This window comes from Phalacrocorax aristotelis, chromosome 6 (assembly GCF_949628215.1).
Source record: "Phalacrocorax aristotelis chromosome 6, bGulAri2.1, whole genome shotgun sequence".
Taxonomy (NCBI): Eukaryota; Metazoa; Chordata; class Aves; order Suliformes; family Phalacrocoracidae; genus Phalacrocorax; species Phalacrocorax aristotelis.
This window is the reverse complement of record NC_134281.1, coordinates 2,947,069-2,970,999: the sequence shown is the minus strand read 5'-3', so window position 1 is coordinate 2,970,999 and position 23,931 is coordinate 2,947,069. Positions and strand designations below refer to the sequence as shown.

At 46.2% G+C, this 23,931-nt stretch overlaps 1 long non-coding RNA gene across 1 annotated transcript; it reads right to left on the bottom strand.

Annotated features, from left to right (window-relative positions):
- Positions 1–8,144: 8,144 nt before the first annotated feature.
- Positions 8,145–21,741, bottom strand: LOC142058313 (uncharacterized). The gene is made up of 3 exons (XR_012660904.1): positions 21,658–21,741; positions 12,669–12,789; positions 8,145–8,376 (listed from the first exon to the last, which is right to left on the bottom strand). It is a non-coding gene; the product is annotated as an uncharacterized LOC142058313 (long non-coding RNA).
- Between the last annotated feature and the right edge of the window lie 2,190 nt (positions 21,742–23,931).

The following is a 23,931-nucleotide window of genomic DNA, read 5'->3' as shown; positions in this document are numbered from 1 at the left end:
TAAAAAATTTGTTTGAGCCCACATGTATTGGCCTACATAAAACCCAGGTTGTTAAGCCTGGGTCCACACAGCCTCCTGAGCAGGTACTGCAGTGCAAAGGTTTCTTCCAAATCAGAAAAATTCAGGAAAAACAGAGTTGGAGTACAGAAATCTGAAAACACAAGGAACACAGAGCAAGCCACAGCAGAATGCTACGCTACTTCATTCATCAGTCAACACCACAGCTTTCTTCTCAGTAGCCACAAACCCCAGAATGCCTCAGCTTCACCCCCAGCACAGTTACAGTCATCCCCGTGCTTGCACACCGTGCCAGGAAACGCGCCGAATGATCCTTGGATTGGAAACCGTAACATCGAATCATCCGATTCAATATATTACCGCCAGTTATCTGAAAACACTCAGGACCTGATGAGCACCATTCCACGGGCGAGCTTAATATACCCAGAGAAATATGATGCCAATTATGAAACCAGTGTTTCTCAGCACTTTCATGCAAAGAGCAGAAGATAATCGGGGATCTCCATGGTGACAGTGTTGAGGTAGCTGGGTTACCTGAATGATAATTTCCATCCTTTCATCTGATCTTCATGGGTTTTTCACTCTTCCTCTTTGCCTCTGAACGTGTTAGGTTTCTAACGGAGAGGAATTGACAAATATCCTAGTATTCCTTAGGGGAAAAGCAAGTCTTTTCTCATATGCTCCTGCAACTTAATTCGCCTTAACAAATTTTGCAGGGAGAGCAGCTCGTGGTAGTAGGGAAATTGCCTTCTACACACATACAGCCAGCTTTAAACTGGACTAGGGAAAAGGCAGAAATCACCTTGTTAAAGCAGATCTCCAAAAACTCCTAAAAGAAAGTCTCTTCCCCCCAGACCTGTGCCCGGGGGGAGTCCCAGCTCCCCCACACCACCAGTTCTTCCCAGCCCTGCTTCCTCCAGTGGAGAAGCCCCACTGGGGAGCCCACAGATAACCTCTGATCTTCATCGCTGCTGTTTATTGCTCCCGCAATGGCCTAGAAAATACGCTAGAAAATTAATGTGCATTGAGTCTAGGGCTTTCATAATTTGAAAGACCCTTATCCAATTCGCAATTTGGAGAAAAATTCTACTGAGATCTCAAAGCAATCTATCACTCGGAGGCAGAATTGACTTTCATTGATTTCAGAGAGGTGTGCCATGGTCACGATGGCAATGAGAGCCGGTGTTGCCTGAACTGTGAAGTGGCTGCTGCCTTTCTCTCCTCCATGTGCCCTTTAACCATGTGCTTATTAGAAAAGCTGAACATTTTTCAGTTTGGCTCATTAAAATCTTCAATACTTTGAACAATCTGGTTTCTCTCCTGCTTTGGGTTGCACGGGAACATCCTTGGAAGACGAACCATGAGCCTGCGAAAGGACTCTCGGAGCTGGCAGGTGAGACCGATACCCCAACTCAGGCACCTCCGCGGTGCGAGACACGTTGTGCAGCACGGCAAAGCCGCGATAACGCATGATTTCTCATCGCCTTTATCAGCTACAAGACCACTCCCAAAGCACTCTCCAAGCTCCTCCTGAGAGCAGAGGGAGGCCAGCGAGGAGATGAGAGGCCCGTTCTGCTGGGCTCGCATCCCCGGCGGGGCGGCGGAGGGAGCCGGCAGGATGGCTCCAGCCCAGCCACCGCGGGCTGCTCGCTCCCTGAGATTTTAACGGGACAAGGCTTCATTAAAATTGTTTTCATTCCCTCTGTTTGATGCAGCTGGTAAGAAAGACGCTGCCCCAGCTGCATGCTGTTATTCACAACTGTCACTCCGGCAGCGCACGACTTCACGGGGAGCGGAGAACAAAAGCGCAGAGCGATTGCTGTGCAATCACCTAATTAACTTCTGCATTTTTGTTTTTAATCTACTTCTGCTTACTGGAGGAATAAATACAATAGATCATTAATGCTGATGTTCATAATGCTCTGCAGTCACCTTCTCCCCCTCTCTTTACAGTGCTGTGTTATCTAACACCTGGTAGGAGATTTAAAAGGATTCTCTTCATCTCATTTCACATATTAATGCTAAGTTTAGCTTCTGTAGGTAACAATCTCTGTTTAAACTTCAATAAAAAGGTATGTTTAGAATCTCAGGGGCACACTCTCTGCTCATTTGAAACAAATGAGGATTATATAAGGAGGAACATGAGCTACAAATAGGATTCATAAAATTAATTGGCTCTAAGCTGCAGCTGAGCGAAGCTGAGCCATCCAAAGCGACGAGTGGCCGAAGTGCGTCTGTTCCACTTGGGTAGTCCGGAGGGCTGGCAGGGCCAGGCCGGCGCCCAAGCTGAAGCACTCCTATGGGCTTTTGCAGCAGCTCTGTTGGATGTGGCTCTCCCGTGAGACCCCTCGGGGTTCCTGTAGAGCCAGTCGCCCTGTCTAACCACCCCAGCACCACCGCCACAGTCCCAAAGACTCTCCAAGAGCTCCAAGCTGTCTCAGTATTTCCATTTATGGGGTGCACATAAGTTCTGCCTCACAAGAGGACCACGGATGCTGCAGACAAAGCCTGGAGCAGCACGCGGTGGTTTTGCGTACTGCAGAGTACCTCCATATCACTTCTGATGAGTTAAAAAAAATGACAGCACGTGCCTGAACATGCAAATGAAGTGAAAAATCCACACTTCGGCTACAGTTGTCAGTCCAGCTGCCAGAATTCCTCTGCACAAATCTATGGCTGCATGTGCTGCCCTCCCTCCGCTTGAGCCGTTCGTTGGACTAGAAACAACAACAATATTCCAGATATTGACCATATAAAATACCACGCTGCTAAATCCATCTGAGGAAATTTCTGGGATTCCTTGCAGGAGCCTGCCTTCCACCCCGTCCTGGAATGCTGCAGCCCCGACACACGGCCAGGAGCAGGGCAGCTATGCAGCCTCTCCTCATTTAGCAAACTGCAGTTCATTGCCGGCAGGATCAGTTACAGCTGCCATGCTTTAATGAGCTAATGTAAAACCTTTAGCTGAATCTCCCTAATTGCATTTAAAGCACCATATATATATGTATGTATATATAAATCTTCTAAAATAGCTTCCACATGTTCTTCCATTCCAGAGCTCTCTTCAGATGCAAAACGCTGAGATAAGCATGCTCAATTCCGCTGAGACACGCATCCCACCAATTCCCACCACAAAGCCCAACTGCAGTTAGGCTCCTAGGATCTTTGTAATAGCAAAAAAAAGGTTACAAAAACTCATCCTAAGCAGTGACACGGAAACAGAAAAGAAGTAAAAGACCTCAAGAAAAATGCTGAAGGAGATGGAGCCCTGCTGCTGGGTGCTGCAGAGCAGTACAAGCCATGGCTGTGCCCTGCCACGGGCTGCAGCTCTGACCAGCCGGCCCCGGCCGCGCTCCCGTCGGCTTCCCTGGACCCTGAGCACCTCAGCTGAGATGCACGGAGTTCGGACACAGAGGCTTTCATCGGCCAGGCAGCCAGAAATTAAAACAAATGGGAGTAAAACTTCTCTTGCACTTAATCGATAACAGTAATATTCCTGGGAATATAAAGACTGAAAAAGACAAAATCTCCTTATCTTTCCTTTCTCTGAAGACTCTATCAGCTAAGCAAGGCTGTAGTTCATTAGTAGCTACTGAAATTACCCCTAACTTCTCAGTTGTGTTTTACACACTGTCATTGACATTTGAGTCAACGGCATAATCACCTGGGACAAAACACAGTTTGTGATAACGTCCGTGGGTAATGAACATACCAAAATGGTTACTAATGAAATAGGGAAGAAGCAGCATGGCCATCCTTCTGTACGCCTGACATAGTCCTTTGACAATTTCTGCTGCTCTTGAGAGCTGGCTTGGCGATGCTGACGTTCCTCCTCTTTAGTTAGAATAATTTGCATCCACACCAAACAAACCCCCCTCTCGTGTAACAGTGGCTTTTCTCAATACATGGTAACTACCAAGTTTAATACAACTATTATTTCCTTCCAGATAGATCACACCTACTTGGTTGCCACCATGACCAAGGACCAACATGAACAGCAGGTGCTCAGAAGAGCCTCCTGGCAAAAAACTGACGAGCTCTGCCCGGCAAGAAGTGAGGATCCAAGGACTGACGGCACAAACATTGCTGTGGTCGTGTCCTCAAGCACTGGCAGGCTCCAACTGAATCGTGATGCTGAATTACTGCTCATCACGTTAACCTGTGTTCCCTAACAGCAACAAACAACTACCAAGCAAGAGCCACTGGGGACAAGTCCTCCATCAACTGAAACTCCTCTCACGGCTATTTTTGAGGGCTGCCCCCCATTCCTGTACACTCTATGGTGCTTTACACTGTGCTTGACTCTTCTTCCTAGTAACAAGCGATAGGACGAGAGGGAACGGCCTCAAGCTGCGCCAGGGGAGGTTTAGGCTGGATATTAGGAAAAACTTCTTCACCAAAAGGGCTGTCAGGCCCTGGCACAGGCTGCCCAGGGAGGTGGGGGAGTCTCCATCCCTGGAGATATTTAAAAGAAGGGTAGACGTGGTGCTTGAGGATATGGTTTAGTGGTGGGCTTGGCAGTGACAGGTTAGCGGTTGGACTCGATGATCTTAAGGGTCTTTTCCAACCTTAACGATTCTATGATTCTATGTTTGGAAGAGTCACTAGAGGAGACCCAGTCATCCTGGGCTCTATATTGTTGTTCACACCCAGATATAGAAGCAGTAGTCATCAGTCCATCAGTACATTTTCCGAAAGAAATGGGACATACGCGTGTTTTTCAGATAATCCCACAGAAAAAGCTAAGACCGAAATTTCCCTCTCGATTTCACAGCATCTGGGAGTCTTGCAGCTATTCAGACATGGCTTCTATTTAAAGAAAATGAAACCTTCCCCTGTTGATAATGTACTATTATCAGGTATCACCTGCTCCTCCGTGCCACCCCCACATACACACTAGAAGTAATTGAGAAAGTAGTTGTTGACAGATCACTGTGTACGGGGGATAACAGACACCGCTGTCATTCGTGTAGGAAAAGGGATGCTGGAGCTGTGACAAACCAGTGTGGCACTGACTTCTGCTGCTGGGGATCACACTGTCACTCCTACTTTGTGCAACTTAGTTCATAGCTGTCAAAAAAGGCATTCACTTATGCACCTACTATAATAAAATTAGTCAAAATCGTATCTTCCCCTGTAGCATTGGAAATATTTTCATATCTAAATTTTTCAGTCTTAGTGCAAACATATTACCTTTGGCAGGCATTGCAAAAGACAAACAGAATAATACTGGGATGCTTTATAGAATGTCGCGCCTGGAAAAAAAAATGCTGCCTATATATGTGTGTCAGTGTACATACACATCGTTTAACACTTAAGTAATAAAAACCTGAACACTTTCAAATCTTGCAAAACATCCAACCTTTTCACTGAAGCATCAAAATCTTGTCACACAGCTCACCACCAATGGCCATCACACAGAGAATTATATCACTGTCTGAGCCGTAGACTTGAAGGAAAATAAATTTTAAAATATATTTTTTTGAAAGAAAACAGTTGGAGAGCCTTCAAGATGTCACTGGAGCATGACCTTCCTTGAGGGACGCTAACAGAAATCATGGGCCAATTTCAGAAATGAGAAGGGGAATCTCAACTCAAGTTAGATGGATGACTCGCCACCCTCTGACAACTTCTTAGGTGGCCTATAGATGGAGAGGGAAAAATAGGGATATTATGCATGCATGGTGGAAAGGCAAGTAAATATTTAAAAGGGAACTCACTGCAGATGGGGAAGCCATGTTCTATTTAAACCAAGCAAATATATCAACACGGCCAACCTTTCTTATCTTAGGAAATACATCCTATATTCGCCAAATGGCCAAAAGCAAGAAGAACTACAGCACATACCTCAGTGATGGGAAGGAGCCCTGGAAGCAATTCACAGCAGGTGATGCCAACGGCTCGCTCCGTGTCCCACCTCTCCGTGTGGGTTCGGGTGGGTTGTGCCGCTGACTCCCACGGACACCTCCGATACCACCCCTAACAGCCCAGCCCGCTGGCGGTCCCCCCCCAACCAGGGGTGTTGATTAACCAGCACCCCATACGCCGGCACAGCCTGATATTCTCATATGACATTGTGCCGGCTGTGAAACCATGTCCGAACTGCTAGAAACCAGCACGTGGCATATTAAAATACAGCGAGAGCATCCTGTGCGCTGCCTCGCACTAAGTAGGTGACCCATTTTCCACACATATTGTTGGAGCATTTAATTTTCTAACCTTTCCTCTTGTATGACACAGGGGACAGCCCTGCTACTGTTTTCCTACAGTAATGGGCTTATTCTGCAGCCACATGCGATAAAGACACGTAAATTCTCGGTCCTGCTCCCACTAAAGCTAATGGCAAAATCCCTGAGCGTTTGGAGGAGCCCGCGATCTGGGCTCGCCAACCTTCTGCCCCAAAGCAAAGACAGCACTCACTCTTTACTGAGCCTCCTCACACACCAAATACTATTCAAACACATTTATGATTCTTGAACGGGTGTCTTCAGTTGGAACCTCAGAGACAAACGCAGCGGGTTTATCTAGTGGTAACAAAAGCCTCATGGCATTTCTTAGATAGAAAGAAAACTGAGTTTAGCAATTATTCATCGCCTTACATACATTCTTGCAGACAGTCGAGCTGACTTGGCAGACTGAAGCTAATTGGGTTTACAGTAGAATGAAGCTTTGATTGAAGTGCCGCGCTTAAAAAAAAAAAATATATTACAAACACACCCCCATACCCCTGATAACATTACTCCCGAGCATGTAAAACAACCGCCCCACATATTACCAAAGAAGAAATGCAGAGATTTTTATTGCTTTACCGAGCAAAGACCCACAAGTGACTAATTCTGAACTGTTTGATCTGCTGTATTCTGATCCATAATTTAGCGGCTCCAGAAAGACTGCGTGTGGCTGACATTTCAGGCTGCTTTTGAAGTCCATGAAACCCCCTGCAGTCACCAAGGGGAGGGACCCTGCTTGGGAAGCCAAGGTGGCCACTGAACAAAAGGTGGGTGGGAAACAGCTCCAAAGCTAAGGCACAAAAAATTGGTTACAAAAAACTGGAGAATGGAAATTAATGTAGCCTCGAAGTTACCAGGTAAATAACTCAAATTCTACCATGGTGATTTATGAAAATAAAAAGACATATTTAACGAGCCCAGCAGGTGCTTCTATTTTTACATGTTAAGAGCAAAAATAAAAAGGCAGGAGCTTTTGCTTCACTGGGCTTTTTTCCCCCCTATTTCATGGTTACAATTTAAAATAAGAGTTCCCGTGTGCTTCAGGGATATGCACACTGCTACACTCAGCAATTTTGCTACTCAAGGGAGGGTCACACAAATGTTTCCATCACTCTTTATGCCATGGGTTTCAATTTCCACACAGCCACACGGAGGACGCTTCCAGGTGTTCCTGGGAATTAACAGTTTTAGGGGAACTTTTACAGAAGTGACACAACCACCTACACGTTTCAGAGAAGATGACATTTTTTCCAACAGCCTGGTGTGGGACAGCACTCAACACAAACCTGCTTCTGCCCGTGGGCTCTTCAAGTGTCTCCTTAAAACAATGTGTGTAGAATTTTATATAGGAATTCAGATCACAGACCAAATCTCTATACCAATTCTGGCTTGTTTTGCAGGGAAAAGTCCAAAATAGCAGCACAGTATCTACGTTTGTGAAGAAAATGGAAGATGGAGATGTGCAAAGACAAGGTGAAATGGAAGATGGAGGCTTCGTGAGATGTAGAAGAAAGAGGAGATGGGGGGAAATTAAAAACAAGCAAATGGAAATAGAAAATGGTGAGCTGAGATGCATACAGGAGGCCCAGCACATCAGCCCGGAGACAGGCAAGGAAAGCAAAGGCTAAGCTAGTTACAAATTCCCATGCGTTACGGACTTGTCTCTCACCACCCTTCCGTATGAAGCGGTTCAGAGACACCGAGTGCAATGGAGATAAGCTGACTTACTTCGACTTCACGCTCGGGCACCAAGCTGGGCGGCATTTCATCCCCTCAGGGGTAACCTCTTAAATGCAGCCAGAGTTAGGGGTAAGCAGCAGCTGGCATTAGTAAAAAAAGGCTTAAATAAAATCACGGAGAAGGAAGCATTGAGGTGGAAACCCCACTGACCTGAGCAACCTCTGGCAATGCTGGAAGGAGCTGTGCTGCACATCCTCCCCGCCGCTTAGCTCTTCTGCCTGTCTTATTTATTCAATGGTTTCAGAGGAAATCTCACTAAAAATCCAGTCTTCAAAGCCGATGATCTACCCATCTGCCAGCTTTATCAATCAGCATCCACGGGGCCAAGCTGCACCGCACATCGACACCTTTTTCATTGACTCCCATATGGTTCATTGTGTGGAAATGCCTAATTAAGAGAAGACGATGAGATTTTTAGGAAGTAAACCTTATGACTTTCTGGGGAGGAAATGTGAGCGGTAGTGCTAAATCACAAGAGGTGGTAAGTACAGGCAGAGGGGCGACTTTGAAGGTAAAGTGCTGCCTCAGAGTGTCGTGAGCTCTCAGAGGTTTAGACTTCAAAAGTACACGTTTCATACACCGTACATTTGCAGCCTGACAGCAGGATTCCCCCGGAGAGGCTGGGGAAGGATCCTTGCAGTACTGCACACAATGCTTTGTCAGATCAAAAAATCCAGCAGACAGTGATTGCAGATCAGAGGAGCTTACAGCTATTAAATCCAAGAATTTGCCACTCTCCGGATGTAAACCGGGATAATTCGCTCCACGTGCGTTAATGAATGACCCTGCTTCTTAAACGCAGCACCGCGTGCGACAGACGGATGGACTGAAAATTCGTATTTGTTGACGACGTGCAAAGCGATAAACAAAAATATCAAAACTCCCCTGAAACCCCTAACCGACCCCACAAAAAGCAGCGTGTAGCCCATACGCTGTGCAACGGCGGACTGCTGGCGTTGGGGACAGCCCCAGCCACCAGCGTCACGCTGCTTCCAGTCCCGCCGCCGCAAAGGGCCCCCGCACGCGCCCCGCTTTCGGCACGCCGCAGCTGGGACGCCCGCCTGTGTCTCAGTGATTCCCGCTGCTGAAGAACCGCAGCCGAGGGCAGGAAAAGGGGCTGCTTCATTTATACTGAAATTGTCCTTTCCCTGAATGATTTACTGTAGCTCTCACAGCCCGTGAATGCCCTGCCCGGACACATCCCAGTGAGGGCTTTTTTTCTGCTGTGTCTAACTCTGCACCAACTCACGACCCTGAAAAGAGAGTGAAATTATCTCGTGAGATTGTTTAGTGAAAGGACAAGAGGGGTACAGATAGGGACGGGCTAACATGATCTCTCCCTGGAACTGGAAGGACAGGGAGAGCCTTCCCGCAGGTATTTTTGTGACCCAGCTAGGGTAAATCCTACAGAATGCTTTACAAACTCTACAGAGAGTCAGCAAGCCGAGTTTCCACCAGCTGTAAACTCCCACTCCTCTGTATCAATGTAAGGCAGCAGAAAACACAGCCCTGCAGTCCCTTTAAGAGTGGTTTTTATCACCCTGTTTAAGCAGTACTTCAATTAGCTCACTTTGCACGCCTTCGCCCGGGCTCAGCTGAGGGCCACGCGCCGCCGTCGCCGCGGCAGAGGGATGGGCGAGAACACGCAGGACCGACCTCCCCGCGCACTGACAGAGGGACGGGCGTCGCCCCGCCACCTCCCGCCACCCGCGGGAAGCCAAGGCCAAGCCAGCGGCGCCGCGTGGGACGGCGCCGTACGGGGGTTTCACGCCCGCCATCGGCTGCGCGGTCACCGACAGATGTTGCTGTGGCAATTGGAAATCATTTGGCCGGCATTAAAAATAAAGAAACAAACTCATTTTTATGACACAATGCATAAAATGCCCGGTTTCTGCTGGGAGTCTAAATTTGGCCTGTTTGGTTAATTTGATCGGATGCCATGAGTGAGGGCATGGTTTGAAACCACAAGTCATTTTTCTCCTTGGAAGAGTGGATAACTGAGTCTATTAATCTGACAATACATTTAAACTGAGTTATTGTGACAAGGGACTTCCATTATCCATTTCATCTAGTTGCAAACTGTCAGAATAAATCTCAGGGGGTTAGGGAAAAAAGCTGCCTTCCTTTGTTTGCTGTTTTTATATGCCACAACAGTTTAGATTTGGTTCACTTTAACTCATGATACTGTATAACTGCATGGGGGAAAGCTCACAGAGAACCTAGTACGGAAAATGGCAACTTTCATTAAAGTTTTTTTTAAAAAGGAGTCAGGAGAATAAAATTTGACCACCTGGCAGTACCTTGACATTGGCTTCAATGACCCTTTTTTCTTACACATTTCTGTTTTTAAACTATAACTGGTTTTCCCTTTGGAATCAATTAACAAATACCTTTGGAAATTAAAAAGTGCTTTCCTAAAGCTCTGGCTTTATCTCGCTTGTAAAGCAAGTTGACTTTAATAGTTAAAAGTCTTATAACCAGAAATGAATCAACATAAGGCATAGAAGAGTGAGCAACGGTATCAAGCTTAAGATGCCAAACTGGAATTCAGAAGGCTGGGATTCACTTTCATGGCTCCACAACTGACTTCTTAAATGTAGGGTAACTTTCTCCCCCACCAGTTATGTAGATGATGATACTTCCTTATTATCCATGATTTGCTTATTTTTGTAACTAAACCTGTTCTAGAGAAGAACAGTATTTATTGATGTAACCGGTAACTGGCCAAGAAGTCCAGCGGCCAGAAAGGTTGGTGCTGCAGAGCCCAGACCCTGCTCCACTGCGCGGGGTCTGCGCTGGCACGGAGGAGGAGGAGGAGGAGATAGCTTGGGGAAGCCAACGTCACTCACGGCCGGCAAAACAGACGTACAAAATTCACAATAAATTCAAACCACCGCGTGCTCATGCGCATGCATACATATGAATGAAAGAAGGTAGGTGACAGCATGCAAAATGCTGCCTGGAGAGCTTGCTTTTCATCAGTCCCCGCGGGCTGCAGCCCTGGCCAGCCCCCACTGAACAGGATCTTTGAAGGATTCCTCCTGCGGTAATGACACTTTAACCCCTGTCTAGCACTTTGTTGTCAATTATTCCCCCTAAGTTTCAGTTCAAAGCCACTGTGAGCTGCAGGAAGTCCAGAGAGTGGCAGATATATGCACAGCAACACCCCCCCACACACACAGACACACTTTAATTACAACCTTTACAGATAAATATTAGTTTTGAGAAGTGAATGTTAGAGGTTTTTAAAGAAATGCTAAAGCTGGCTGCGCTCCCATGCAAAACACAGGCGTAAGCTCAAAACCAAGTGCACTGGACAAAAAAAAAAAGTAAAATTAAACCCACGTGTTTCTGGAGGGCAGATAAAAACCACGTTTATGAGGCAGCACCCTTGCTTTGAGTCACAGCTCCGGATTTTGAGTACAAGGTCACATTAATCGCGGCACCAGAGATGCTCTGACAGGGCAGGGCTGGCAGAGGTGTGGGGCTTAGCAGCTGCCTCCCACCGACTTTCAGGAGCCGCAGCTCCCTGAGCGCGTTACACCAGCCCGGATACACGGCCAGCCATGCTCATGTGTGTGGCTTGCAGGTTTTTAAATAAAAAGAGGCTGCACTCTTAACAAGATTTGGTTGAAACACATAGTCCTGCCAGTCCTAGTACCTAGAGGCTATCACATCTTGAAGCCAGGGTCAAGGGCAAAGGGAAAAAAAAGCTGTTCGCCTTAAAGTTCTTTACATGCGAGGTTAATTTCTTGGCACGACTCTGCTAAGAAATAAACATTGTGACTTCAACTAATTTTAATTCTACCCTCTCAGCGCTGTTCCTGTGAAACAATGAAAACTCTAATTCATGATCTTCCCCAAAGTCATCGTTTGGTCTCAGGAGGTGGTCGGAAGCTCAGTACAAAATGTCAGTGTCACAACTTCACAGCTCGACACTTGATTTTGATCAGATCTGGGAAGTGAGAATAGATGCAATATGCTCATTCCTTTACTGTCACCGCCGAGTGTTCATAAGTTTTAATTATTTTTTGGGTTCTAGGGGGAACTATTAAAAAAATTAATGACAAATGGAAGGCACAGCAGCCGTATGTGGCCATAAAAAGACAATAAAGCATTTTAGGATACACACTTGTTATGATTTATACTGAAAACAGGACTAGAGGTAGCATATGGCGATTGCCATAAAGTAGCATTTATTATAAAAATGAGAAGATTTATCTCCAAGCTTGGTTATACGCAAGAAGTTGCATCTACTTTAACTTATATTCAAATTGCTGTAATACCACAACTGGGGTTTTTTTTGGTTTTTTTTCAACCGAGCCAGGTTACTACAGTCCTCAGCCCATTGTTCCTATAAATATATCCTTTAAGCAGACTTTCTTTTTGCTGCTTTCAGCTGAACTGTTCATATGCTTGGCTGCAGGAAAGGTTTAGACCTAAGCTCTGGGCAACGACTGCCTCACCAGCTCTGCCTCGACGGTTGCAAGCAGAGGAGGCAGCACCGCTGGCTTCAGCGGCGGACTCCACGTGCCCGAAAGGGCTCTCTAATCCGTTCAGGGTTTGCTTTGCTTTAGTTTCCGCATCTCAAGCCTAGTAAACATCTTGGGTGATAATTACTAGAAACAGGGTATTATTATTTATTGTAAATAAGAAAAAAATAATATGTAAAACTCTCACCTTAGTTTCTTGCCAGCTGAATCCGTATGGCTGGGAGGGACATCAGAAGAAGCAGAAATTTACAGTACAGACGTGTTTCCAAGAAGGCGGCACTAATATTATGAAGTATGCCTATTAAAAACTGGAAATAATAAAATTTTAGTATGCATTTTACAGCTTTTATGCAATGCACCTTGAGGAATAGGGCAGGATACACCTGTTAGGGAAGCAGAAGACAGGCTGGCTGTACCTGGGGCTACAACGAGGCTGGGGCTGGGGTCAGGAGCAAAACACAAGGTCTCCAGGGACCACATGAGCCCCTGGGATGGCACGGCCTGACCCAGCCCAGCTCGACGGGAAGGTGCCGGCAAAGCACCCGCTACAAGTTTCACTGCCCAGTTTCCCCAAGCAGCAAATGGCTACTGATGAACACCGAGATATGACAGTTCCCCGGTAGAATCCTGTGGACCAAATCAGTCCTTGGTGCAAGACGTGCTCCCAACAGATTTAAATACTCAAAGACATCAGGGAGGAGGAGTTCAGGTTGCACGACCAAGTTCTGCTTTCACGGGCTGTGAAAGTATATTTTTTAATTCAGCAGTAATGGACTGAAGTGGAACTGCCTCAATAAATAACAAGTAGAAGTAAACGAGTGCTGGATGGCCAAGAGATGGAAATGTCACAAGACCTCTCCTCATTTATTTACTGTCCATTGCAATCTTTTTAATTCCCCCAATCCAATCCAGAGCAACCTACACTGATATCCTTAAATGTCAGCGCAGACACAAGCCAGCCTGGCACCGGGACACGCGCCTGCCGCTGGGAAGGGGCTGGCTTTAGGAAAGCAAAGCCAAGACGTGCCAAGAGCAGTGACACGGAGCTTCTCATCCCTCCTCTCCGAGCAGGGCCAGGAATAAAGGTCACCTGGCGCACGGGAAGAAGCGAACGGCCTCTCTGCTGCTTTGCACATAGCGGAGCTTGGGCGTGAAACCCCAGCCTGCTGGCCCCGTTCCCGCTTGCCAAACGTGCGTAAAATTTAGCTCAGGAGCTGCTCGCAGAGCCTGAGCCGTGCCTGCAGAGCCCGGCTGCCCTGGCAGGGTGAGACGCAGCACGGCAAGGCAGCCTCCTCGCACCCTTGCCCCGGGTGGGTGCAGCAGCACTAAGGGGCCCTAACGCCTCTACAGCTGGAATTGATGCACATTGCTTATGCTCTTTGCACTGGCAAAGCAGCACATGAGGCTCCCCTACCAATGCAGACCAAGATTTCTAGGCTGCCGGTTCAGGATTAAACTAATCTTCCTACTCTAAAAAAAAAAAAAAAAAAAAAGCTCTGGCGTTACGGGTACCGTCTACAACCCCACTGCTTGCTGGCCCTAGCTTACAGCCTACTCTTTTCCTCTCCAGTCTGATCATGTTTGAAATCTGGGAGACAGAAAGGTCAAAGTTATAAAATAACTGCTGTCTCCTTCTCCCTTCCTTCCCTCCAGCTCAAGAAAAATGCAAGAAATGGGTTTCCGATTTTTTTAAAGGAAAGGTGATCGTTTTACCTCATCTACTTCATCATTTCTGTAAAGGCAAGAAACAGATTACCATCCCCACGGAGATCCTTCTCGTCTTGCAGTGAACCACTTCATACTTAGGCCCGCTGGCAGAAGACTGCAAACAGAGAACTAACAAAACAGAGCTAGAAAACCATCGCGTTTAAGCCTCTCCTCCAAACAAAGGCACCACACAACCAGACTAACCGACATATTCCTTCCTTGAAAATGGTTGAAATGAACATTATGACATGCTGAAGATTATGGACGCTTGTTTCAGACTATGCCACGCGGCGTCGGCAAGGTGCTGCGACCTCCTGGTCGGTGCCACACAGATAAGACATTGAAACACACGGGCCAGACCCCGGGCTGGCGTAAATCCCCGCCTCCAGTGGGATTCCGGTGACTGTGGTGGAGAGTGGGGAGTGCCAGGATCAGAACACTTGCGCTGCATTAGAAGCGCCCGTACCTTTCACAACCATCCCCTTATTTCTTCCACCCTGCGCTGAAGCTGCCCGCCTGCTCGCAGGGCGATGGAGCATCGCTTCGCCAGCCGAGGGTTTCACTGCTCCTTCCTACTGCTTTCCCTGCCTACTGGCTACAGCTGGGATGAGCGCATCCGAGAGCCCGGGGTGAGGTATTATTTCACATCCAAAATGGGCAGAAACACTTATTTTTGCATAGAATGACTCAGCTGCAGAAACAGCACAGTTGTTGGGGCTAATCCATTGCAGCTTACATTGCATTGTGGAGAGGCAGCACAATTATTTGGAAGGTCTGAATGAAGGACAGTGATAGATATGTTTAGGGAATGTACATTAAAATTAATCACTTCTGATATAATTTTTCTTCCTCTGACGTAATTATAACCATCTTTAAAATAATGTGACTTTTTTTTGAATGGGGGTATTTATTTCAATTTAGTTGTACAAAGCATCAGATCTAAACAGAGCTGCAGGCAAGGGATTTGGTAATTTAGAATCATTCTGCATTAGAATTACACTGGCTCTATAGTCCTATATTGTACTTGGACATTATATGAAATTAGGCACAACAGGGAGAAAGAATCAATCAGTCCTGGCTAAGGAATTGAGATAATAATGACTCATTTGATGGGATTGCTCTGGAAAATTAATAATGACGGTGGTAATTACTAACCTGGGATAGCTGCAGTGCTCATTATTCTCCTTTTACTCTATTGAATGTTAAGTCTCATGAAGACGTTTGTTAGAAACACAGGCTTGTCTGCAGGCTTTCAATCACAGGCAAGGACTCTCCTAGAGGTCTGAAATCCGGCCTCCTCTTACACCCACCGGGACACAAGCCCCAAACACTTGTAATATTTGAAATACGGCATGGAAAGCAGCAAATAAGACATTATTTGCAAAGTTAGTGTCTGATCCGTGGCAGCTCTGCTGCCTTTGCTCACCCATCCAGGACCTGGCCCACCACCTCCTTTGGGGAGGGAAGAGTTGATGCATCTCTAAAGATCCCATTGTTTCATTAACTGTTTTATCACCTCTGCGTCAGCAATCAGTCTCTTGCTGACAACAACTAAAAGCTGTGCCTTTTACAGCCCATCAAACCAACCCCTCCATCAGCCAGACACGTCAAAGTGAAAGGGAGGAGATTTCTCCCCAGGACAGGCTGCGATGCCAAGGGCAGGACGTCCCTGGCCAGGGAATGGGGAGACACCCCAAGCTGAAGAGCTCATCCAAGGCACATTGGGGATCAAAAATGTTCTTTAATATAACCATAGAGAGATATTAGACTCTAAAAAGCTGTGACTAACAGTAAGGACATCTAGCAGCTGTGCTCTCAAACATCTGTTCCACACCCACAGAGTGCATTGCACGACTTACATTTTAGTGGATCAGCAGAGGGTTTACCTTCTGTTGAGCAGCCAGCGATGACAAGGAATGCCCTGTAACAGGCAGGAGAAGGAAAAAAAGGTTCTTCTTTGGTAATGTTGAAGGGAAACAAATTTCTAGTTTTCTGAACAAGGCAGAGGTTTCTCAAAGCAGCGGCTATCCTCCTTGATTGGGGAATTTTGAACTCCTAGTCAACTTTCCTAATTACTCTCATTTTTCTGCCAAATTTTTACCAGCTGATTTAGCCCCAAATTGCTTTGGGCTCATGAGAATCAAAATTCAGCCTTATGAAATGGGCTTTTTTTAAGGCATCCTATACACACATCATCGATTTTTTACTTTAATCCCTTAGTGACCAAGCTGTGTTGTATACTAACTCCATCTTTTTTTGTCAAGATTATCAAACATGCAATTTTTCCAGAAGGATTCATGCATTTAAGAATCTCATCTACAGCTTTTAGAAATTCGGAGCACCTTTTAGTACTAGAAATATAAGCCATCTATTCAAAGTCCCCTGTGATAAGGCAGCTTTCCCCCCTCCATAGGCAGCCCTGCCGCCCTCCAGGGAGCTGTTACATATATTATGGGGGCCCAGTTGCACCCCCAAGCTCCCCAGGCTCAAGCAAGAGGCAGCAGCTAAAGCTGGTTTAGAATCTCTGCCTCGCCCAGCCTCCTCCCGAAGGGCTCGCAGTGCTCGGGCAATGTGGTACCCAGACACACCTTAGGACAGACCAGAGGACTTGAGTCCACAGGGATGTTCCTCTGTGTGACCCCCCTGATCTTCTCTGCTGCTGGGATTTCTGCAGGCAAGGACGACCCACTGGGACAGTTCAGATCACAGCATTGTCCCTCCTAATACTTAAACCCCAGTAAGCCATTACTGGGAAAAGTCAAGGCTTTTTTATTTACAATTGTAGCATCATTAATGCCACTTATCTATGATTTCATCTCCTTATTGTTCTGTTAGATTGTTTTCAAACACGGCAAGAACAGTGATATTCACTGTGTGTACAATTTTATGAAATGTCAAGAACGGGGGACATGAGGTCTGCTGGGGTAAAGGAAGATGATGACAATTTTTAACTGCAGTCTCTGCTTTCAGACATACTGTTTAGCTCCTTGACAAACCCGCTGTCACCCAGGCTTGTCGCTGCACCGCACATGCATCCAATTATGCTGGTACAGCATGGCATGACAAAAACAATCCAGCCATACAATCCAAACAATTCCCTTTTAGTTTTAAAATCCAGTTTTGCTTTTAAACCCCTTTTTCCCCATTGCCAGGACAGATCCTGGTTCCTCTGAAGGAGGTGGGACTTGGATCGCTGCTTTCCAGGGTTGGTGGTGGGTGCATCAAATGGTTTATTTTATTAATCTGTGCAGGATTGAAGAAATACCCAAACAAGCTGCATTTGCAAAGCTCCCTGCTGTGTTAGCCCTGACTGCTGTCTAAACATTTAAAAAATAACCGTAAATAGAGCTCACCTTGTGCATTTCTCCTAAGGAGGTTTCACAGTATTTAAGAGAGGAGGTCAATGAAATTAAATGAGACGCACAAAGTCAACACAAAGCCAAGAATTACAAAGATGATCTTGTGACCATTAAGCCACCAAGCCAAACTGACCAGAGACTTGGCTGGATGCCCCCAGAGCCGGCAGGTCTGTCCTCCTGCCTTCTGCGTGCTCTGCCTCCGGTCCCCAAAGATAACGACCATCACGCATGGGTGCCCACAGCCTCCATAAACCATTTACAGGAATTACTTTGGCAGCAGCACTTGCATTTCCTCAAGGATTCAAGACCAAGTGGAGTTTTCCCAAAGAATTCAGGACACCGTCATGCTGGATGTTGCGCTCTTTTGAGGGTCTCACTGTAAGCATCAGGATGGAGCTGCCTCCCACCAAACACTTCTCACCCAACAGGAAAGGGCATATTTGAGTCTGACTTCACCTACGAGTGCTAAACTGGCCTAAGTAGGCGGGAAATCCATCAGCTTGAGGCCAGGGACCCTGAAGCAAGGATGAACAAAGCCATTCTGCAGCACAAATGCCTTTCGCAGCTTATCTGAACCACAGCAACATGTTAAATCTCAATCTCTGCTTGCAGCTGTGCTCAGCTAAGACTGAAATAGTCATTTATAGAGTCGCTTCCACCTGGGACGACGTCACCTGCAAGCACATTTCAAGAGCAAACCCAGTTTTAGCACACTTGCGATCCTGGCTGACTATAACACTTCAAATGATCCATGCCTGCTCTGTGCATTTCCTTCTTCAGCGTAAACAAAGGTACCAAATTTCTGTTCAAAAGTGCATGCAAGCTCAGAGAGTTAATTATTGTAATTATCAATTGAACAGACTCAGAATGCTAATCTGTTATAAAGTGGTCTGTTAATTGGTGTTAAACTGTCATTAGCCTGCCATTTCCCATGTTATCAAGCTGACCTGGAGCACAGCACAGTTGAAAAACTAATCCATTTCTCATTTCTGGCAAACACTGATTGCAGATTTGGAGAAGAAGAAAAAAAATCTACATACCTGAATTTAAATTACTCTAACAACAAAGGAAAACATCATTCTGCTGCTTTAAATTTCAGGGGTTTGATACCTGCCGTACTGTGTTTGTAGGCACCTTTCCGTGTACTGCTTTTCGCCTTGCTCCCTCCAGCAGCGCCCGTGTCGGTCTGCCCGCTGACCCCGACCCTGCCGGTGCTGCTGCGGGGCTTGGGTTGTGCCAGCTGAGGTGCTCGTCGCTGCCAGGGCACTGGCTCTATTCCCGAGCTGCAAATCTGCGGGTGGAGCAGGAGCCTTCCTCCTGGCGCCCGGAGCCACGAGCCTCCAGCCTTCTCCATCACAGGAGTCTCCATTTCTTGACCCACCAAGCGCAGCCTCCCTCCACTCCTCCTTCAATTCCGCTGGGGCTTAAGACCTGGTACCTGCAGAGTACCAAACATCCAAGAATAGCGATGATCAGCACCTCACCAATCACTCAAAAAGCATCCAGAATTGTCCCCAAGAATATCCCAGGAAAAAAAGTGCAAGGTCTCAGCCTGGCCTCTTCTATTCAAAAAGTAGCTGCTTTCAGCCAGTCCTTGGGCTTCAATTTAGAGAAGCAGAGGCAGAAGATTCGCTTATTAATACCTCAGAGGTCAGTCATAAAATCCAGGTGCCCAGGAGGGCAACGAACTTCCACTTAAATATGCTGCAAGAGGGAGAGACAGTATTTCAATTTCAGACTATCGTCAGGGAAGGCAGCACTGCCAACTGCTCGCTCTTCCCCAAAAGCTGCCGCCGAAGCGGCATGACCTGCCAGATCCTTTCTCAGGGTACCTCACCTGACTGGCATTTATCTATACTAATATTTCTTTCCTTTTATTTTATTAAATAGTCAACTCGAAAAGTTCAGGGGTACTTAAAAAGACCTTTAGAAAGTCCAAAAGTGACTCACTGCCTGAGACAATTTCACTATGGAGCACTCTCTGAAATACTTACTCACCGGCATGTTGCCTCCCTCTCCCTGGGAGAGCCACTGCACCCGTTTCAGCATCCCTCGCCAGAGGATACGGAGCGGAATTTTCCAATTTGACAGATGTGCAAGAGTTTGAATAGGGGAGCAGCGAATTTTCTATATGCTGATCAGAACTTCTTGGTGTTCAGCTACCTTTACAATCCGGTCTAGGACATTAGAAAAAATGCTCAGGGATTCAAAAGGCCTGTGGAAATAGTGACTTGTCATTTCCTGAGACTCTTTCCAACATGTTTTAGTGATAACTAGGAAAGCAAAGTCTGTCGCTTAGGATTATCTCCGGTTCTTCTTACTTTTCTTTGTACTCCTTGCCAGGGCATAGCTGTTGTTCTGGCTCATTTATGTAATTTTTCACTTTCCTTCCAGAATCCTTCCATCACCCGCCTGCCTTTGCATGTTGAAATACTAACCAGATCACTGCAGAAGTACAAAAAGGAAAAAAAATAAAACTTTCCGTGCCATCAATAATAAACATAGAAAGTTTCTAGAAGTGGGAATCCATCTAATTCTATGTCTTTCACTACCGATGTCTATTATTCCTCCATTCAGGCTTTTCTGAGACACATGACTATTTATCACTTTCTTTCCCTACACTGGCAGAATACCCAAATATACCTGCGTGAGCCTCATTTCTCCTCTTCCTCAAAAAATGTACTAGTCATCTTCGATTTGATAACCTTTACTGCCACACAGATGCTCACCCGCAGGAAATTTTAGTCCACGAGACTCTGTTACATTGATAAACTGATCCATGTGGCAACCAGCCATCCTATTCCTTTTTCTTGGTAGCAGATAAGCTAAGGGGCCAACATCACTTCTGTGCAGAAAACATAACCCCAAAATTGCCCATCCAGCAGTATGACTTCTTTGTCAGCATCTTCCACCTGAACTGGAAGCCAGATTAATTCTCACACCCGACAGATACCTCTTCAAAGAGCTCTAACGCAGATCATCAGTACTGCCTGTCAACTTCTATCTCTCTGAATAATTTTCTTGGCAGTAGCTGCTGCATAAAAGTCATACATACCTATAGAAGTTTTACACATTACCCTCAACATTCTGCAGAGGTACCAGTGACCACGGTTTTTTTGGCAGGAGATTAGAAAGCCATCAGTCCCCAGCTTTTTCTCAGCCTGCCCTATCACAAGCAGGATTTATTGTTGCTGGGATACTGTCACCGGGACATTCGCTGGACGTTTTGCTTTGCTTATCTTTTACTCTTCAAAGCGCTACATACTCCCTGTCTTTTATCTAACTCTCTCATTACTATTCCATCCGCTGCTTACACCTTTACAGTTCCCCGAGTTCCCTTCATGTTATCTTCCTGCCTCATTTTCTGCCGGTGACTTCAAATTCCGCTTGAGTGCGTGTTCCTTTTACTGCAGTAAAGGAAAATAAACCTGTACAGATGGAAAGCTACCCCTTCCAGTGCTCGGGAAAATGGTCTCTACAAGCTTTCCACTAGAGGAATCACTTGGTTAGGCTTGGAGAAGACTGACGAGCATGATGTCAAGGACAGCTGTCAAAATGAGAAATGCCCGTTATCGCTTCCTCTACACTTCAGTCAATCACATTTGCTTTTACCTCACTTTATTGATATGCGCTGACATGGTCCAAAACAGATGCAGAGACTGAGCAAGGACCAACGGCGAGTTTCTGCTATTTCAGGAGATCAAGGTCTTGTTCAGCACACTTGTTCAAGGGAGTGGCTCCTCTAAGCACCGTTCTTTTAAAGAATGAACAACCAAGTAAAGAAAAACATCATTGCATTGATCTGTAATTTGTCCTTACTTCCTTCAGGATTGAAGTCAAAACGTAAAGATTTCCATAATACCATTAAGAAATCATTTTAGTACAGGGAAAATAATTAAAACCTGTCCTTAATGTCTTGGGATGCAATGGACTCATTGCAGTAACAATGATATTTACAGAAAAAGGGAAAACTGGAGAATGCCAAAGAGCAGTTGAGCATTGTTTCTGTTTTCTAAACCTTTCAGTCAAAGATGTACAGCCTTTTTTTAACAGAAGGCATGCAAAAAGCACAGGGATCTCTCATTTCTTGGGTGGTTAGTCAAGACTTACTGTTCAGCAGATGTGCCTAAGAAGCGTGTTTCTTCTGCACTGAATCAATGTCCTCCCTTACAGGCATTTGCTTTTGATACTCAGCCGAAGTGGTCTGTTGGGAGATCAGAGACAGAGAAACTCAGATGACTGGCTTGCTGCTTCTGTTTCCTTTGGCAAGAAGTTGGGTGCTAATTTAAAACAAAGCGTTGGCTTTTTTATGGGGTGTGTGGGCTGGCAGCCTTATGTTTGCAAAGGCATGTAAGGCTACAGGCAACGGGGTTTGAAAATTTATTTTTAAATAAACCCAAAAGGTCCACTGTCCATTTTCATGAATGTAAACGCTGTACAGTGGTTCCCAATCAATGATTGTGCCTCAGCTCCTCTTGAGGCTGATGGCAAAACCCCTAAAGCCACATTGTTTTATGACTCCAAGTACCAACATTTCCCCCCCCGCACATCAAGAAACCACATCTAGTGGCATCATCTGTTGCATTAGAGACTCATGTAAAGAAGCCACATCTACTGGAACAGCCCAATCAACCAACTTTGGCGCTCACCATGTCGTTAATTATCTCTGACTGCTCCGTTTGCTTTGCCATTATTACAGTGGTGCCATGACTTTTCCTTCACATGCTGAAATGATGAAGTGATGATTGAATTTACAGAGTGCTATTTCTCAGCAGTAATCCCCTTCATGGATGCTCCTAGTGCACCACATCGCAAAGGGAACGAGCTTGCTTTCAGGCAGAGCAAACACCCTGCCCATATCAATCCCGTACAGAAATCGCTCTCCCAGCAGCCTCTGCAAAGAAAAAAAGCAGTCTAGGTCTTAGGGGCAGTGGGGGGGAATCACCTTCTAAAGAGTATCCTTCTCCATTTGCTCTCCACGGAGACTAGCCCCCTAATTAAAGCATTTAGTTAGGATTTGCGTTGCCTCCGCTTCCTCCCACGGCGCGGCGAGGAGCAGTGACGGTGGCAGGACCTCCTGCTCCGGCTAATGCACATGGACCTCCCAGGCTGAGACCTGCACCCAGAGGTGGAGAGAAAAGGGCAGCCACAAGTGGATGAGGAGCCGGTGATGACCAGGAGGACCCCGGCAATTGCCAGCTCTACTAATTGCCTAAATTCACTCATTTTTCTACAATGCGAGTAGGTGAGGAGCCTAAGTAAATTGCTGGGGGAGATCATGTATAACCCTTTGCTGCGGGCGGGTTGTGAAACTGCAGGCTAGGTTTTAAGAACTGTCTGGCCTCTACAGTTACATTTTTTCATGTAGTAATTTCCTAATTAACAATTTCTCCCCTTTGAAGACTTGCACTGGCAAATTGTTTTTTGTCCTATTCTGGTGGCAGGAAAGGGTTTTATCCCGTTTCCTCGTGTAGAGGTTCATTTTATGTTCTAATGAACGATGGGAAGAAAAGAACAATACAGGAAAATACACAAAGTTCCCCCCTGCCCAGATCTGAGAGAGAATTTCTTGTCTTTGGCACCTGCTGGCAATTAATCCTTTGCATGCTTGAACTTACCATTAGGAGCCCTCCTGTAATGGGATTCGAGCACGCGATCCCAGCTGCCGTGCAGCGCTGCCCGCTGCCTCCCTGGGCCACTGGAAGGGGCCAAATCCTGCTCTTTTATTTTATAGCATCCAAGGAGGAACTTTTCTCTCTCAATTATCCATTAAGGGGGCACTTTGGCACACACCAGGTTGGAAACCCTGTTTTTTACACACCTTTAGTTCGATATGAAAATGCCTCTGGTCTGCGGGGCAAAGTCGTACATTTTCTTACGAAAAGGATTTGGATTGAGGATCTCCGAGTCCTCCCGTGCGTCCGCATCAGCCCCCCCATCACCTGCAACGGGCACAGAGGGATCCCCCAGGCACGTGCCCTTCAGCCCTTTGGACGGCGCTTGCAGCAAAAGCCTTTCCTCCTCCACCCCGGGGTGGTGGCTGCTTAAGTTTTCCTACCTTAATTGCCAATTTTTCTGCTCAACAGACAAAACCAGTTTTAACTTGCGCCCTGCTGGACCTCACTGGTGCCGGATCTTTCTCACTTGCTCGTGCCTACCCATACCCAGCGACCTGCTGTGCTGCTCCTCCTCCAGAGGCCTGGTGTACCCAGCAATGAACAGCTATAGAATAATTACCTCCGTTAGCTACTGATTTGCTTCTTTTTAAGTTTGTCCTGGAAACTGGAAGGCCAAGGAACCTTCTGTAACATCAAATTAACTTGCATTTAAACTTCCACCATATCAAGTACTCGGTACAGTTTTTCAGTCCAGCGTTTTGTTGGA